Genomic DNA, 16457 nt, shown 5'->3' with positions numbered 1-16457 from the left:
GGCAAGGAGTGATCCCAGCCGACAAGAAGGAGCAAAGATGTTCTCTCTTCTTGAGCACTCCCGACACGTACGAAGCCGCAAGCTCACCAGACCCATCCCGAATGGCTTTGTCCATGCTAGACATGATAAGCATGGCAGAGTCCTTATCCGAAGGGGAAGTCTTTCTGCTTAACGCTCCCAAACACCAATCGAGGAAGTTGAAGATCTCAAAAGCACGAAAGACTCCCTTCAAAAGATGATCCATGTCAGAAAAGGACCAGCAAATCTTAGATCGTCTCATAGCCAGCCTGCGGGGAGAGTCAACCAGACTTGAGAAGTCGCCCTGGGCAGAGGCAGGAACTCCCAAGCCGGGTTCCTCTCCCGTGGCATACCAGACGCTAGATTTGGAAGCAAGCTTGGTAGGCGGAAAGATGAAAACAGACTTTCCCAGCTGCTTCTTGGACTGCAACCACTCTCCCATAACCCTCAAAGCTCTCTTGGATGAGCGTGCGAGTACAAGTTTGGTGAAGGCAGGAGCTGCTGACTGCATGCCCAGAGCAAACTCGGAGGGAGGAGAGCGAGGGGTTGCAGACACAAACTGTTCCGGATACAAGTCCCTGAACAAGGCAAGGACTTTCCGAAAGTCTAAGGAGGGAGGCGTAGACTTGGGTTCTTCTAAGTCGGAGTGCGGATCGTCCAAATGCGCAGCTTCGTCATCAGATACTCCATCATCCGAAAGCTGAGGAGGAAGTGGCAAAGGTGGAGCAGAAAGCTGAACGGCTGAATCCGGCATCACGGGTGCATGCGTAGCTGCTGCGGATCCAACATCATGCCGCTGCTGGTCAGTCTGCGAGCTGGCAACAACAAAAGCAGAGTGCTGGTGCGTGGGAGGGACTGCCGTGGGTTGCGGAGCATGCCGCATGGGTTGCGGAGCATGCCGCATTGTGTCAAAACACGGCAGCTCGACAGCACCTTCCCACTGCTGATGCGGTAGCTCATGCATGTCAACGGAGGGTGCAGCATGAACATGCGTCTGGCAGGGTGGACTGCGCATCGGTGGTGGAGCTCTCACAGGTGGAGTGTGGGAGCAGGCAGCCGCAGTATCTGCTGAGCGCACAACCGTGGCAGGTTGTAGGTTAACTGGTGCAGTGTCAACCTTCTCAGCACGATACTCCTGCATAAAGGAAGCAAGCTGAGACTGCATAGTCTGCAGCATGGACCACTTAGGATCTACCGTGGTTGGTGCGGCAACAGACGGAGTAGTTGCCTGCTGCGGAACCACTCTACCTCTCTTGGGAGGTGTGCAGTCTTCGGAAGACTGCGGCGAGTCCGAACTGACCCAGTGGCTACACCTGGGCCGTTGGACTCGCTCGGAAGGGACCTTACGCTTGAGAGGTCGTGAGACCTTGGTCCAACGTTTCTTCCTCGAAACTTCTTCCACAGACGAGGAATGATAGGGCTCATTCGTCTGTTTGTGGATGGGACGATCTCTGACAGATACGTCCGCAACCACTGAGGGTACATCCGTACGCTGATCAAGGCCTGCCGAACCCTTTGGTCCTTCGACATTGCTTCTCCCCTGGGCTTGGGAGCTTGCAAGAGGTCCCGGACTGGGAGGACGACTGGCACGAACAGATGTACCCTCATGCGCAACACTGACACTGACACTTTTCACTTCACTTGCACTCACTACACTTCCCACTGCACTTTGCGCTTTCAACTCTTTGTCATCTGCCAAAAGTTGATTCCGGTCATTAGCTAATGACTCCACTCTGTCACCAAGAGCCTGAATGGCACGCATCATGTCCGCCATGGAGGGTTGAGCACTAGTAGCAGGGTCGGGAGTCACCACTACAGGGGAAGGAGTAGGTTGAGGGGCATGGGGAGAGGAAAAATCAAAAGAGCGAGAAGAACTCCTCCTGATCCTATCCTTCTCTAGCCTACGTGCATTCTTTAGGAATTCGTTAAAATCGAATTCCGAAAGCCCAGCGCATTCCTCACATCGATCTTCCAATTGACAGGATTTACCCCTACAATTGGAACAAACGGTGTGAGGATCTATGGAGGCCTTCGGAAGACGCCTAGAACAAGCCCTAACACTACACTGCCTGTACTTAGGGACTTGAGAATGGTCAGACATCTTGAATTGTAGAAGTAGTCAAGGGGGAATTCCAAAATCTAGCAAAGTTCATTAACAATTAATCCATAATCTAATCAAAAAGCTTGATAAGCTAATGATAAAGGTTCCTGAATAGCGAAGGCTAAAATCTAGAGCGAATACATCACCAAATCGTGAAAAACAACTCCAGAAACAACAGTGTATCCAAGTAGGTCTTGCCGGTGGCACGACAGAGGAAAAATTGAGTTCTTGTTGACAAGAAGTACCTGAGTACCTACTCGACAGATGGCGCTGTTGTGTACACCCCCACCTGTATAGCGATCGCTGGTGTATCCCGACCTTAGATTTCTGTCGGGCAACAGAGTTGACAGCTACATGATCATCGGGTAAGATTAATATTGAAAAATTAAAAGTTAATATTATCACTTTGATTTCATTTCCTGTTTCAAGAACTATCCTACTAAAATGACAAATTTGTTAAATAATTTGTATTTTTCCTAGCATACAAACCTGGAGCTATTTATAGGGGTATTACTTTTGGCAAAACTGAAAGACAAGCCATGATAATTTTAGTGAGGGATAACTGCCGCAACCACTAGTTAGCGGTTGGGGTTGGGCCGCTCAATCACATACCTGGCCTGAGGAACCACTTTGTTTTCTGGCAGGACTTCTTGGGGGACAGGGTGGTGAGCCAATTTGTATAAATAGCTCCAGGTTTGTAAGCTAGGGAAAATAAAAATTATTTAACAAATTTGTCATTTGTTCCTGCACAAATACAAACCCTTCGCTATATATAGGGGTGACTCACTCTTAGGAGGGAGGAAGTTCTCACCAACTGGCCTTGGTTTGATCCAGAGTTTTCTTTACCTCGATGTGTAGTCTAATGTAGTAGGAACCCTACCCTCACTAAAATAAGAGTGCTGTAACAGTGTATGCACTATTAGTGGCCTGCAGAAGGATGTGTCGTGTGACTAGCAATGTGGCTTGTATTTAACGTAGGAACTCAATTTCATATCCAGAGTTCTTAGACTTATCCAATACCCTCCCTTGGAGAGATATTGGGGACGTAACAAAGTATAATTTCTATACTCAGGATGCAGAGGGAAAATAAGTCTTACCTGGAGAGAGGTGAGGTCAGCTTGTATTGAGGACCGTGGTGCTGTTTTCCCCAGGGGAGGAGAAGGTGAAAGGAAGAAAGGTGACAGTCATTCTACTCATTCACCCCAGACTAACCCGTGTAACCTCAACCATCAACCCTCCGCTACTTGTCCAGCAAGGAGCCTGAGGTGTTTAGACCTCTTTTTGTGTAGCCACCACAGGACCAATGGAGAACATATCCATGTTCCTCTGGGCCACGTCTTGCAGGTAGTGGGCAGTGAAGGTTGTTTGACGTTTCCAAAAGCCTGCTTGTAGTACCTGCGCCACAGAGTAATACTTTTAGAACACCAGAGATGTTGCAATGCCTCTGATGTCATGAGCTCTGGGTTGTTTGGAAAGAGGAGGATCTGCATTTAGGGCGAAGTTAATTGCTTTCCAAATCCAGGATGAAATAGTATTTATGGTGATCCTCCTCTTGACCTTCCCCATGCTAACAAACAGAGCTGATACACGGGGGCGATCTGCTACTGTTCTTTTAAGGTAACATTTCAGACTTCTTACTGGGCAAAGTGGCGGTTGCTCTGCATCCTTGGTTACAGAACGAAGACTATCCAGAATGGACCATACCTGGAGTCCAGCACATCAGGATTTTGAGTCTTAGCAATAAATTCAGGGACGTAGCTAACGACTACTTCTCCCCACCTCCTCGAGTGAGAGACATCAGAAGATAGACCATGCATTTCGCTAACTCTCTTGGCCGAGGCCAGAGCGAGTAGGAACACCGACTTCCACGTGAGGTGGCGATCTGTTGCCTGGCTTAATGGTTCGTAAGGAGGACCCTTAAGAGACTGAAGGACCCAAACCACGTTCCAAGGAGGTGGTGTAAGTTCCAACTAGGGATAAGTACAGTAATCTCATAACTTCGTATGAGTAAGTTAAGTTTCAACGAGGAAAATCAACTCCTTTCAGTTTAAAGGCAAGACTCAAGGCTGAGCAGTAGTCTTTGACTGCCAAATCCGAGAGAAGCGTCTTCCCAAAGGTATACAAGGAACTCTGCTATAGTTGGAACAGTGACACAGGGGGGAGAGATACCCCCTTCCATTACACCAACCAATGAAAACTGACCACTTTGCCTGGTAGACTGATGCTGTGGAGCATCTACGGTGTCCAGCCATCCTCTTCGCAACTTGTTGCAAAAAGGCTCTGTGTGTGAGAAGATGCTGGACAGTCTCCAGACGGGAAGTTGTAGCGCTACGGCTCTGTGATAGATTTTGGCCTATGGTTGTTTGAGTAGATTGTGTCGAGGAAGGAGTTCTTTTGGGATCGCCGTAAGGAGTTGCAGAAGGTCTGGGAACCATTCTGCATGATGCCATAGCCGAGCTATAAGAGTCATTTGTAAGTTCTCACTTATTAGAACCTGGTTGAGGACTTTTCACATCAGACAAAATGGGGGTAACGCGTAAACGTCCAGATTAACCCATCGATTTTGGAATGCATCTTGCCAAAGAGCTTGAGGATCCAGGACTGGGGAGCAGCACAACAGAAGCCTGAAGTTCAAGGCTGTTGCAAACAGATCCACAGTCAGGGAACTCAACACAGTTAGGACTTTGTTGGCTGCTAGATAATTCAAAGACCACTCGAAGCCCACTAAGTCACTCTGCTCAGACTGTCTGCTTGCACATTCCAGTTGCCCAGAATGAAGTAAGCCAATAGGGTCACCGAATTGTCTTCTGCCCATCTGAATATCTCTACTACTAGATGGCACAGCGGCTGCAAAAAGTTACAGCCATTTTTGTTTAGGTAAGCAAATACAGTACTGTGGTATTGTAGCTCATCAATACCACGGAGTGCTGGTGGAACTGCTGGAGGGCAAAGAAGGCTGCCCTCATCTCTAAGAGATTTACGTGCTGATACCTTTTGGATTCGGACCATTAGCCAGAGATGTTGTGATACAGCATGTGGGCACCCCACCCTTCTTTTGACGCATCTGAAAAGAGCATCAATTCCGGGGGAGGAACGAAAAGATCAACCCCTATACAGTACAGAGGTTCAGGTCTGCTAGCCACCATCTGAGGTCCATCCATTCCTCTTGTTCTATGCGGACAAGACGATCCCTGGAATCAGTGGACTGATTCCATTGGGATTTTAGGAGCCACTGGATGGATCTCATCCTGAGGCGAGCTGTTGGGAATTAGACGGGATAGAAATGAGAGATAACCGAGCAGGTGCAGCCAGCTCTGTGCTGGAAGCTCTCCTCGCCTGAGGAAGGGCTGTGCTACTTTCCTCAGCCTCTGAGACGGAGCCAGATGAGACTTCTTGAGGTTTCCCATGATCCCCAGATCCTGGCAAAACCTTAGAAACACCTCTCGGTGGCAAAAAATGGTCGCCTCCGAGTCTGCAAGAATCAACCAGTCGTCCAAATATCTTAGGAGACGGATGCCGATAATGTGAGCCCACGAGGACACAAGTGAGTACTTTGAACTGGTAATACTTCTAGTCTAGCATGAACCTTAGATACTTCCTAAAAGATGGATGGGTTGGGATCTGAAAGTATGCATCCTTCACAGTCTAAAGTGTACATGAAGTCCTGAGGTCTTATTGCTTGTCTGACCGTGTCGGCTGTCTCCATCCTGAACAGGGTTTGTTCGACAAACCTCTTCAGAGCAGAGAGGTCGATGACTGGTCTCCAGCCTCCAGACACCTTTCTCACAAGAAAGAGTCGACTGTAAAAGCCTGGGGACCCGTTGAGGACCTCTTGGAGAACACCCTTCTGCAGCAGGGTCTGGATTTCTGCCCGAAGGGCTAACTCCTCTGGGGATCCCTTCCATTAAGAGTTTGATGGAAGTGGTACTAGAGTCAGTTTAGTGATTTGTTCAGGGTATTGCGTCCCAAGATACCCTGAACGAATCACTTCGATAGTGCAGGGCTCAGCCCCATGAAGAAGCCACCTCTGCCAGCGACTTTGCAGGCACCCCCCCACACGTGGTCATATGGGAGGATTGCCCGACCTAGCGGGGTCGGCCACGGCCAGACCCCACACGTGGTCATATGGGAGGATTGCCCGACCTAGCGGGGTCGGCCACGGCCAGACCCCCCTCTTCCCTCTGCCTCCACGGAATGACTTTTTGCCTCAAAAGGACTTTAAACACTTAGGACCCTGCTGTTTTGGGTCTCTAGCCCTTTTTGTCAGCAGTTTAGCTCCTGGTTTGTGCTGTGGTAAGGTTGAGTAGGGTATATAAGTTACGGCTTTCTGAATCAGAGAGTCATAATTGGACTTTCTCCATTTCTTAGCCACCCGCTTGATGTCCTCAGGATTGAAAAGGGAACTTCCTTCTAAAGGAGAGTTCCTGAGCCTCGCCACTTTGGTCTGAGGGAGTTGTCTTTTGAATTTTCCTGTAACAGCATCACTTCTCTTCAATATGGTGTTGGACCAAAGGTTCACCACCACATGATGAGAAAGGAACTCGAGAGCTTGAGTGCCGGACAATAGGATAGTCTCCATATACTTCCTATTGGACTCCCGAGACCAATCCTCAGACAGGACCAGTTGTCCCACAGATCCCAACCAAAAGCCCAGCCATGAAGTAGCCTGCATGGCATACTTGGCGACTTTTTCTTGATTGAGGATCTCCGAGACTGAAACAAAACTGGCAGTCCCGTCAACTTCTCAAAGGTCGTGCCTTTTGAGAGTGCCTCTATAGAGTGGTCAGGGGGGGCATCATACGGAGAGGCTGGCTGAGGTCCTCATAATACTTCCTCTGCATCACAAAAGGAGGCGGGAGGAATCTGGAGAAGTTGTTAGAACACAAAGAGGCAGATGAACTGGTAGCCTGAGACATCGCCTTCTATTTGGCATGCTTCAGCCCCTTTGACCAAGGCAGAGCTGCACTGGCCCTCAGGGGTCTCCGAGTGCTATAGAATTGGCCAAGGACCGTATCCTTACCTTCAAGTGGGGCTCCCGATGGACCTGGCACTCCATTGATGCTGTGAATGCAGGCTAGAACCTTTCAGGTGTGCTCAGACTCCTTACGTTCCTTCTCTTTCATTTTAGGGCTAGCAGCAGCTGGCAAAACGTCGTCCTCAAAGTTTTGCTCATCCACTTTCGAGCTCTCATCCATAGGAGCCCGAAGTGGGACAAGGTCGTCATCAGGAAAAACTGAAGACGAGGCAATCTCACTGGACGTACTGGACTCCCTTCGCACTTCAGGTTGAGGTAAGGGAGGCCTAGCCGAGGATTTGAGGATGGTAAACAAATCCTTCAGCTCTCTGTGTTGAGGCAGAAGTTCCTCCATCAGCGTAGGCCTGACTGTTTCTGCTGCTCTGTGGGGAGATGGGACTCCACAGGAGGAGGAACCATGTCGCACTGTGTTGAAAGGCGTGCCTCCCTAGGCACTACATCAACTGGAGTAAGACGGAACGAGTCCATATAGGAGACTGACCTGTCCTCTTTGGGAGGAGGTGAACATATCCTCTTCCTCTTCCCCTTAGGTCTGGCATGCAGTAACTTGAACTGCAGGGGACTTCCCTAAGGTTCAGAAGCACTCTCTTCTCTGGTCCTCTTGCAAGGCGAGATAGGTTTCTCCTTGCGGGGATCCAGTGGAACGGAGTCCGCTGAGCTCCCTCTAGGATCAGGAAGAGGAGAGGAGTCTGAGATGAGAGGCGACAGAGGAATCCTACGAATGCCGCCTAAGGACTAGGAATGGGGATTGACCACCGTCACAGCTCGACGCATTACGTTCGATAATACCCACAGCCATGGGGGGTCGTTGGCTACCGATGTGCTGGGAGGGAGGTCCTTAGGACGGCATGGATCCCTGGCCTTCGAAACCTCTGGAGGATTCTTGGCCCTCTTACCTGGAGGCAACATTGGCACAGGCCTTCCCTTAGGTAGAGGATCTGGGCTTTGTTGTGTGGGCGACAATTGTCAAGGGGCAGATGGAACCCCTCGAGACTGTAGAGACTGATGGGAGTCTCCCTTGGTGTGAGGTTTACCCTGGGAAGGAAAACCTCCTGCAGCCAAAAAGGGAGATGAAATCTCGTCCGAGGACGAGGAGACCACTGAAGCGGGACGAGACAGGTTTCGCAAAGATGTCACAAGAGACTTGTCAGACATTACTACGTTACGTGAGGCTGCTCTGTCACAAGAAGCTGTTGGGTCGCTCGACGTTGTTCTGCCACGCAACACAGAAAGAGACTAAGCTTGAAAACCTGGGGGAGGAACTACCTTGGATTGTCGATCCAGGTCATGCGACCGTAGGGAAGCATCATGACAAGAACCTGAAGTATCTTTGTCATAGATACCTGAAAGGAGATGGGATCCCTGAGCATCTCTCCGCACGAGAACATAGGTTTTACTCGACGAGGATCATGACGAAAACCCGAAGGAACTACAGTATATCATTGTTGCCTGCAGGGAGATGGGATCCCTACGGCAATCTGTCCCGTGAACCCAAAAGATTCGCACAATGCGACAGATGACGAGAACCCGAAGGAACTACATCATCGTTACTTAGAGGGAGATGGGATCTCTCCGGCAACTTGTTGTGTAAACCCACATGGTTCCCACAAGAATCCGGAGATTCTCTGTTATGAGAGCCAGTAGACTAGACATAATGGAGGTCAAGAGAGCCAACGGACCTGCCAAAAGGTATGCTCCGACTCACGTTTCTCCTGTTTGGAGTAATAGTTCGGACTGGCCGCCTCTGGAAGATTCTCGTCCTCAGAATCTAAGGGGTTGTCCACCTCCAGGCTCACGTCCAGAACTTGGGGTAGGTCAGGGTCGTCAACAGAATCACTGGGAGGACCCGCCACAGAGGACCGTCTCTGCGCCTCAGCCATTCTAGCTTCCTATGCTGCAGAGTTCTTGGTTTTCGTCTTAGTGTCCTTCGATTCTCTACGCACAGGAAGTTCCTCCGCAGTCTTAGGAGGGGAAACCTGCAAGGTTTTCGAGGCACTTGACAAAGACTTGACATTAGGAGCTGAAGGCTCCTCCTCTGGAAGAGGTACAGAGAAAGAACGTTGGTCCGAAGGCAATATCCCAATTTCTTAAGGGTTGAAGGGATGGATCGCAATTTCCCTGGGAGAGCCTATGTCCCTAATCGTCCTAAGACAGATGATGTCGGCGTGAGGTGGTGTTACGACTCTCATCCATCTCTTCTGCTTCTTAGTGATGACCTCCTTTACCTTTACTGACGTAAAAGGTAAGTTGGCCATATAAGGATCAGAAGAAATAGGACCTTAAGCACGCGATCGGGGTTGAGGTGATCTACGCACTCTGTCTGCCGTCGACTTCCTTCTAGTGTCCTGACTCCCAACTGACGAACTCGATGAGGGTTCCAGGGGGATCCTAAGGGTTGCCTTGAATGGGACAGTCGGAGGTTGTGATGGTGTAGGAGCCACGTTCAGAGTCTTTAGGAGGGTGGAGATGAACGTATTCACCCATGAAGGAAGCTCTGAACCTCTATGCAAACCCTGGAATTCCCTAAGAGTGTCCTTTGGGTGAAACTCTAGAAGGAACTCCAGTCGATAGAGGTGATAACATCTGAGGCCAAGGAACAGGTTCCTTCGGGCGTGAAGGAAGGTGCAGTCTAATAGGCATGTTCGCGAACCTATTAGGGGTCTCCTTGAACCCTTCTAGAAAGGGTGTCGGTCTTCCGTTGAAGGTGGAAGACGCAGAAAGTCGAGGCGAAGGTGTTGGTACTGCACTTGCTCATGGTTCAGACACATCTGCTCATGAATTGCTTGCGTAAATCACCAATTTACTCATGAAATCGCGATTCACGCGCAAAATTGCGAGTTTTACACGTCAACTGACGCAATTCCTAAGCATAAGTGCTCACAACAGGAGCACTAGGAGCCACAAAGGAAGAGAAAGGTCTAACGCCTTCCTGCTGCCCCAGAGAAGCACTTACGTCCGACGAAGTCAGCAGAGGAGGCCTTCTAGTTGGAGAACGCGTCACAGCGGGAAGCGTTTCCAAGCGTAGCATAGACGAACGCTTTGCTAGAACTCCCCAGGCAGTGAAAGGCACTGGAGGTTTAGCTGGACACCTGTTAGAGGAATGGACATTCTCATCTTTAGGTCCGGCCCTAGGTCGTTTGGAAGGTCTGATTGAGGGGCTATGTGCAGATGGACTGCGCGTACACCTACCTCTACCTTTAAACGAGGAACGTCTAGACCTTGATCGCGAACTCGCGGTTTGTGATAGTGAACGAGATGTTTCTGAACGAGAGCATCTAGCTCTTGTTCGAGAACGGAGTGAACGTCACAAATACCTAGATCGCGAAAGCGAGCGTCGGCCTCACGATCGAGAACGTTGTTCTTGTGAACGGTACCCTTGTAAACGTCAACGCCGCCCACGTGAACCGAAGCGTCGTCCTTGCGAGCGTGAGCACCGTTCTCGTGATCTAGTTTGCAGAGATCTAGAAGCACGAGCGTCTGGATCTAGGTCTAGAGTTTGCTCGTGATTGTGTAAAATGCAATCGTGAGACTCGTCCTCCTGAGGAACACCTCCGAGGAGAGCGTTGAAACCTGCAGTCTTGTGAACGCGAGGCTCTAGAGCGTGAGCGCCTTTTAGAAGAAGAGGACTCGGATCGTGATGACCTACAATCCATAAGATCTTCTGATCGTCGGGAACAGCGATCAGGGAAAGAGAGTCCAGAAGGGCAAGGCGATGGTGATGCTCGTCCTTTCACGATGCTGATGATAAGCGCACTGGTCCCCGGAAGATCTACACCTGCAACCTGCTGATTCCTGTGGGGAGAAACAAAGGGTTGAAGATTAGGGGACGAAGGGGTCCCAGGATGGAGAGAGGGTTCGTTATCAGCAGGGGGCCGTTGGAGAGGCAAACACGAGCGATCACCTCGTCCACGCATGGAAGGGCCAGGAGAAGGTGAAAGATGGACCTCGCATAGTTCCAGAGCATGAGATGCCGACAGCTCTGGAGAAGGGTCCTTCCTGGCACCACGCTGAAGAAAGCACAGCAGCTCCTCCTTTGAAGGGGTATCAAAATCCCTAAGGACAACCACACCTGCAGCAGATCTGAAAGGGAGAATGGCTCGCCAGTGGCTAGAGGAGAAGTTGCTCCTCTAGGGGAAGCAACAACCCCACCAATACCCTGGGGTTACCAAGGAGTTAATCGATCTGTGCTCCTACTCAATCATCCCTCGGAAGAGCGTGAGCGAGAAGGAGCTTTTGAGAGATTTGGGGGTGCGAGAAGAAAAACGCGATTTGCTCTCCCTCAGGGAGAACAGTCGTGATTCTTCGTCTTCTTCCTACACCACCCAAATTTTTCCCATTGGAAGGCAGACCACTCCCTAACCTCTGCACAGGGTGAACCCTGCTTGCATCGATGCCCTCGGCAAGTAGGACACAAAGAGAGCGGGGCGGTCTCAAATGACGACATAAAGGTCCTGCACGCGGCACCCTCGCGCCTTGGACAGGTTCGCAGGATGAAGGCGATCACAAGAGAAGAGAGAAGACACACACACTTGAAAAGAAAAAGCAAAATTGAATAAGTCCAATGACAGTCAGGAGGAGAGCCAAAAGAAAAAGTGACGTCTCTCACTCCTTTGATATTATATATAGATAGGAAGCTGGGTATCACCCCGCCACACCCAGCCTACCCGCTCAAGCAGTTAGGCAGGGGTGCCACTTCTCAATTAAAGTCTAATGGCTACCTGCCTGCTCAGCTGAAAGATAATCCACATAAATAACAGAAGGTTTGTTAGTATGGGAACAAACGATGTTATGACACTAGTTTAACGATTTTTTAAATACTATGATTCAATGTTACCTTGCCAGGAGGGAAGCCATTTAGGAAGCAAACACAGGATTGAGACTTGATATTAGGATAAGCTAAGGATAAGGCAGATAGGGTGGTATTATAAAACAACACGGGACAACATTTATAATACGAAAAACAGGTTTGCCTACAGTAAATAGAGTGCTTTCAATGAATTTGACCTTTATTTCCACTGCAAATAAGCCATTCTACCGTTATGGACCCATCCCTTTCCTGACGGGCACAGATGGAAACCTGGGACTTTGGTTGTGGGAAAACAGGACAAAACGGGATTATTTAACATTTTTGAGATTTGTAAAAGGCCAGAGAACCTAATACACCCACCTAACCTAACCTAATGGTTCCACCGATCACAGACTTAGCTGGGAGGGGCGCAAGCCCCAGGACCCCCTCTTCCCAGGTCACAGACTAAAAATAAATCACAAATCCTTACATTATGAAAAAGCATATCACAAATAAACCCTTACCAGAATTGCACTTGGAACACTTTAACCTTTCAGGGATAACACAATGAGCTTTCAAAACATTATTCACTACACCAGGCATACCGTGATACTCACTGTGAAACTTGGCTATAACATCGAAGTAGCCATAATGGCACCACACTTTGTTACATTGGGCTCCATAATGCACACCCAACACGTAACACAGCTACAAAGGAACCAAAGAGTTGTCCTAGGAAAACGGGGTGTGTCACAGAACTGCCTACGTCACACTCAAGCATACATACATGCCCAAATATGGTAAACTTTGTCATATAGTAAGGGAAAGACGGAGGAGGAGCTACTTACAAATGAATGAACGAGTAATTCCACTGGTAGAAAGAAAGTGGAAGGATGGCTTGTGCGCAAAAAGTATAGTCATTACCGCGCAACAAGCTATGCAAAAACATACAAACAGAAGCGAATACGTCCGACTTGTAAAATGTAGGCTAAACAAAAGTTAAATAAATATTTCAGGGGAAAGGATCCCCATATTTTGTGCAGTTTTTTGTGGATTTATTATGCTTCCCCGAGAAAAATGTATAGGGAGGAAAAGGTTAGTTTTACAAATATTCATTGATTTGCCAGTAAATTTAAAAAACCCCAGTTCCCACAGGGTGGCCCACATTACCGCAAGATATATTACAGTATATATTATTACTATTTATTTGAGACGGAAATAAAGGCCATTTTCAAAGAAAATAGGAGTATTTCTACATTTAACCCCTATGTTGTTCTATAACAAAATCGATACGATAGGTAACCAGGTAAGGATAGAGCTCTTAGGTTAGGTTAGGTAGGAAACCTCAAGTTAGGTGGTGTGGTATTTCAGCCACAACTTTTTCAATTTTAAAATGTCTAAAATTAGGTTAGTTGATTTCCATTCTTAAGGAACGTGTGAGGAACTGGCCGCTGATATACAAAGGCTCCTTAGGGGTGTGTGTATGATAGCGGCCACCTGTATGTATTATTATGTCTAACTTTGCATACGGCAGTGTAAGGAGGGACCGCAGGGGGCGTTGGTCCTCTCGTTAGGTAAATAGGTAAGGACACTGCTTGTATGTTAGGTTAGGGTGGGTAAAGTTTAGGTTATTTGATGTCCATTCTTAAAGAACGCGTGAGGAACTGGCCGCTGATATACAAAGGCTCCAATATTTACCCCCATTTTAATTACTGACTAGGTCCGTCCCAACCAACTACAAATGATAAAGAACCAGAAGTTTCCCATCACTAGCCTCCTGGCTAGTACAATGGTAACGTGTTTGCCTCGCATTCGCGTGGCGAGAGATCGATCCCCGCCCAAGGCCGTGAGTTTAAGCTGTTTACTGGGGAGGCTACTGCTGTGGTAGGGCACCACAGTGGGGGGTTGGGCTTGCCCGGCTGACGTTCTGGTGAGCATCTATTCTGATGGAACTGGAACTGAAACCAGACACCTTTAACCTTTAACCTAGGTATGAACCATGTTTTTTTATATAGCTTTAATGTTGCTTATATGCACCTGGCATTAGTGCATGGTAGGTAATACATTCTTTTTTTGTTTTTAAATAGGGGTAGAAAACAAACGACTAGTTTACACCCACAATAACAGTTAGCTGAAAAAATAATTACGTGGTTCATGTATTAGGCGTGGGATGTAACTATCATAAACTTACCTATAATTATGATAAAGGAGTCACTTGTAGCTTAATAATATTTGACTTAGTCCCACGGTGGCATTGGACGAACCAAACTCTCTGTGGGTTAACAAACCTCCGTCATTTTACAGTGATTTTACACACTAAGTCACAACACTTACCTGGCAAACATAGTTTGTAGAACGACCCATTGTATGATAACATAATCTGCATAAAATATTGCCGTATATGTAAGAATAAGGCAAGTAATGCCACAAGGATCTCCCCTAAATACGGGCATGTTGACATCTTCCTGACATGTCGATTATAGGGAGCAATGATGTATATATCAACAAACCGTGGCAGACAAAATATCATCACCAATAAGCTTTTATTTTGATATAACTGGATGTAGATATTTTATATAACTAAAAAAATTAAGAATAATTATATGAACTATTTTATTATTTCTTCATTAACTTTCTACTTCATGGTGGGTTGGGTTTCTTTATGACGTCACACCCAATTACGTACCTGTATCATGACGGAGTTCCTCTCAAGACTTGATTTTTTTTAAAAATAATTAAATAATGATAGCACTATTGGTGAAAAGAGTTTTTCAAATTGATTTATTACATAAAAAGTTTATAGTTGTCAAGGGTGGAAATGCATAAACCAACATGCACTGTATATATATATATATATATATATATATATATATATATATATATATATATATATATATATATATATATATATATATATATATATATATATATATATATATATATGGCCACGTGCAGCTTTCCTGTCCCTTGGGTAAGGTAGGAATAGTCATACCCTGTTGCGAGGGAGATGCTAGTGCAAGCATATCTAAATATTTAGCTGGCATTTTTGACATTGCATACACTAATATATATATATATATATATATATATATATATATATATATATATATATATATATATATATATATATATATATATATAGATAGATAGATAGATAGATAGATAGATAGATAAGGTTACCAATTGTACCGTATTCCGGGACATGTTCCAGATTTGATTATTTTGTGCCCTGTCATGCATTGACTTTTCTAAAACACTCTTACTGTTTGGATTTTAGCTCATCATAATAACATATTTTTAATACCTTATAAGGGTTCTCAGTTGAAACTTTGCACTTACTGTAATTAGCCTATAATTCTTAGTCTTTTCTCAGATTCTCCTGGTGAAAATATATTCTAAATAGGCAGGTTTTGGTGGAGATATCACTAATATTATTTTTGGTGGATGTTTATGATTGGTAACGTCTGGTCACTCTGGTGTTTGCCAGACGGCAGTTCGAGTCCCGCTCTGACTTGTTAGTGACATTAGTCTCTGCAACCTTACCATCCTTGTGAGCTAAGGTTGGGGGGGTTTGGGGAAGTCTATAGATCTATCTGTTGAGCCATCAGCAGCCACTGTCTGGCCCTCCCTGGTCCTAGCTTGGGTGGAGAGGAGGCTTGGGCGCTGATCATATAATATATGGTCAGTCTCAAGGGCATTGTCCTGATTGCTAGGGCAATGTCACTGTTCCTTGCCTCTGCCATTCGTGAGCGTCCTTTAAACCTATTGCGGCACAAATGAAGTCTTCTCAAAATGCAAGGAAAGCATGAATGAATTATGGAAGGCATTGTATGTTCAGACCATATTCTGCACAATGCTGCTCATATCTCGGCTAAAGTGCTCTGGTGTTGTTGCAGCAATGGTTGTTAAGTTTTTTTATTTTTTTTCATATTACAGTATTTATATTGTTGAAACAGGTGAAACATTTCTGTGAGTTTGTTGGCGTTCATTATGCGGCTTATGCCTAAGCTATCGCATATACTAAAACTTGTTGGCTTTCTGATGGGAGCAGTTGAGAGCATCTGAATACTATTTGAAGCATTTAAATCTTTCTTTGTTTGCTCCTGAAGAGTAAGTGGCAACGTTTCTTTTAGAAATTTTTTAATCCCATGAGCAAAGCTTGCTTATATTTCATTCAGTGTTGGGTATGTTCTTTCCAACAGGATAATGAATAGAGAAAACAGGACTAATTTAGATCTAAGGTGCTTAAAAGAGCAGGCAGTTGTTTGAAAGAATGGGTGAAAAGTATATTCCTATTAATGTTGAGGGTTGTCTTATCAAGAATGATGTCACATCTCAGAAGAAATTCCAACTTGCAGAGAATAACTACTAAGTCACTTGCCATGAGTATCTTAAGAAATGGGTTTTATCTTTAAAAAGTTTTATGGCTTTTCATGGATGTAATTACATAGCATGGTAACAAGTACAATCGCCTTGCCCAGTGTTAAAAATCAAGTATAAAAATTAATGACAGCATG

At 46.5% G+C, this 16457-nt stretch overlaps 1 pseudogene; it reads right to left on the bottom strand.

Annotated features, from left to right (window-relative positions):
- Positions 1–14424, bottom strand: part of LOC137632795 (palmitoyltransferase ZDHHC3-like) — a 74945-nt pseudogene extending 60521 nt beyond the window's left edge.
- Positions 14425–16457: the final 2033 nt, after the last annotated feature.

Source organism: Palaemon carinicauda, chromosome 42, assembly GCF_036898095.1.
Source record: "Palaemon carinicauda isolate YSFRI2023 chromosome 42, ASM3689809v2, whole genome shotgun sequence".
Classification (NCBI taxonomy): Eukaryota; Metazoa; Arthropoda; class Malacostraca; order Decapoda; family Palaemonidae; genus Palaemon; species Palaemon carinicauda.
Note: the sequence above shows the minus strand (reverse complement) of the source record. Positions and strands in the feature narration are given on the sequence as shown.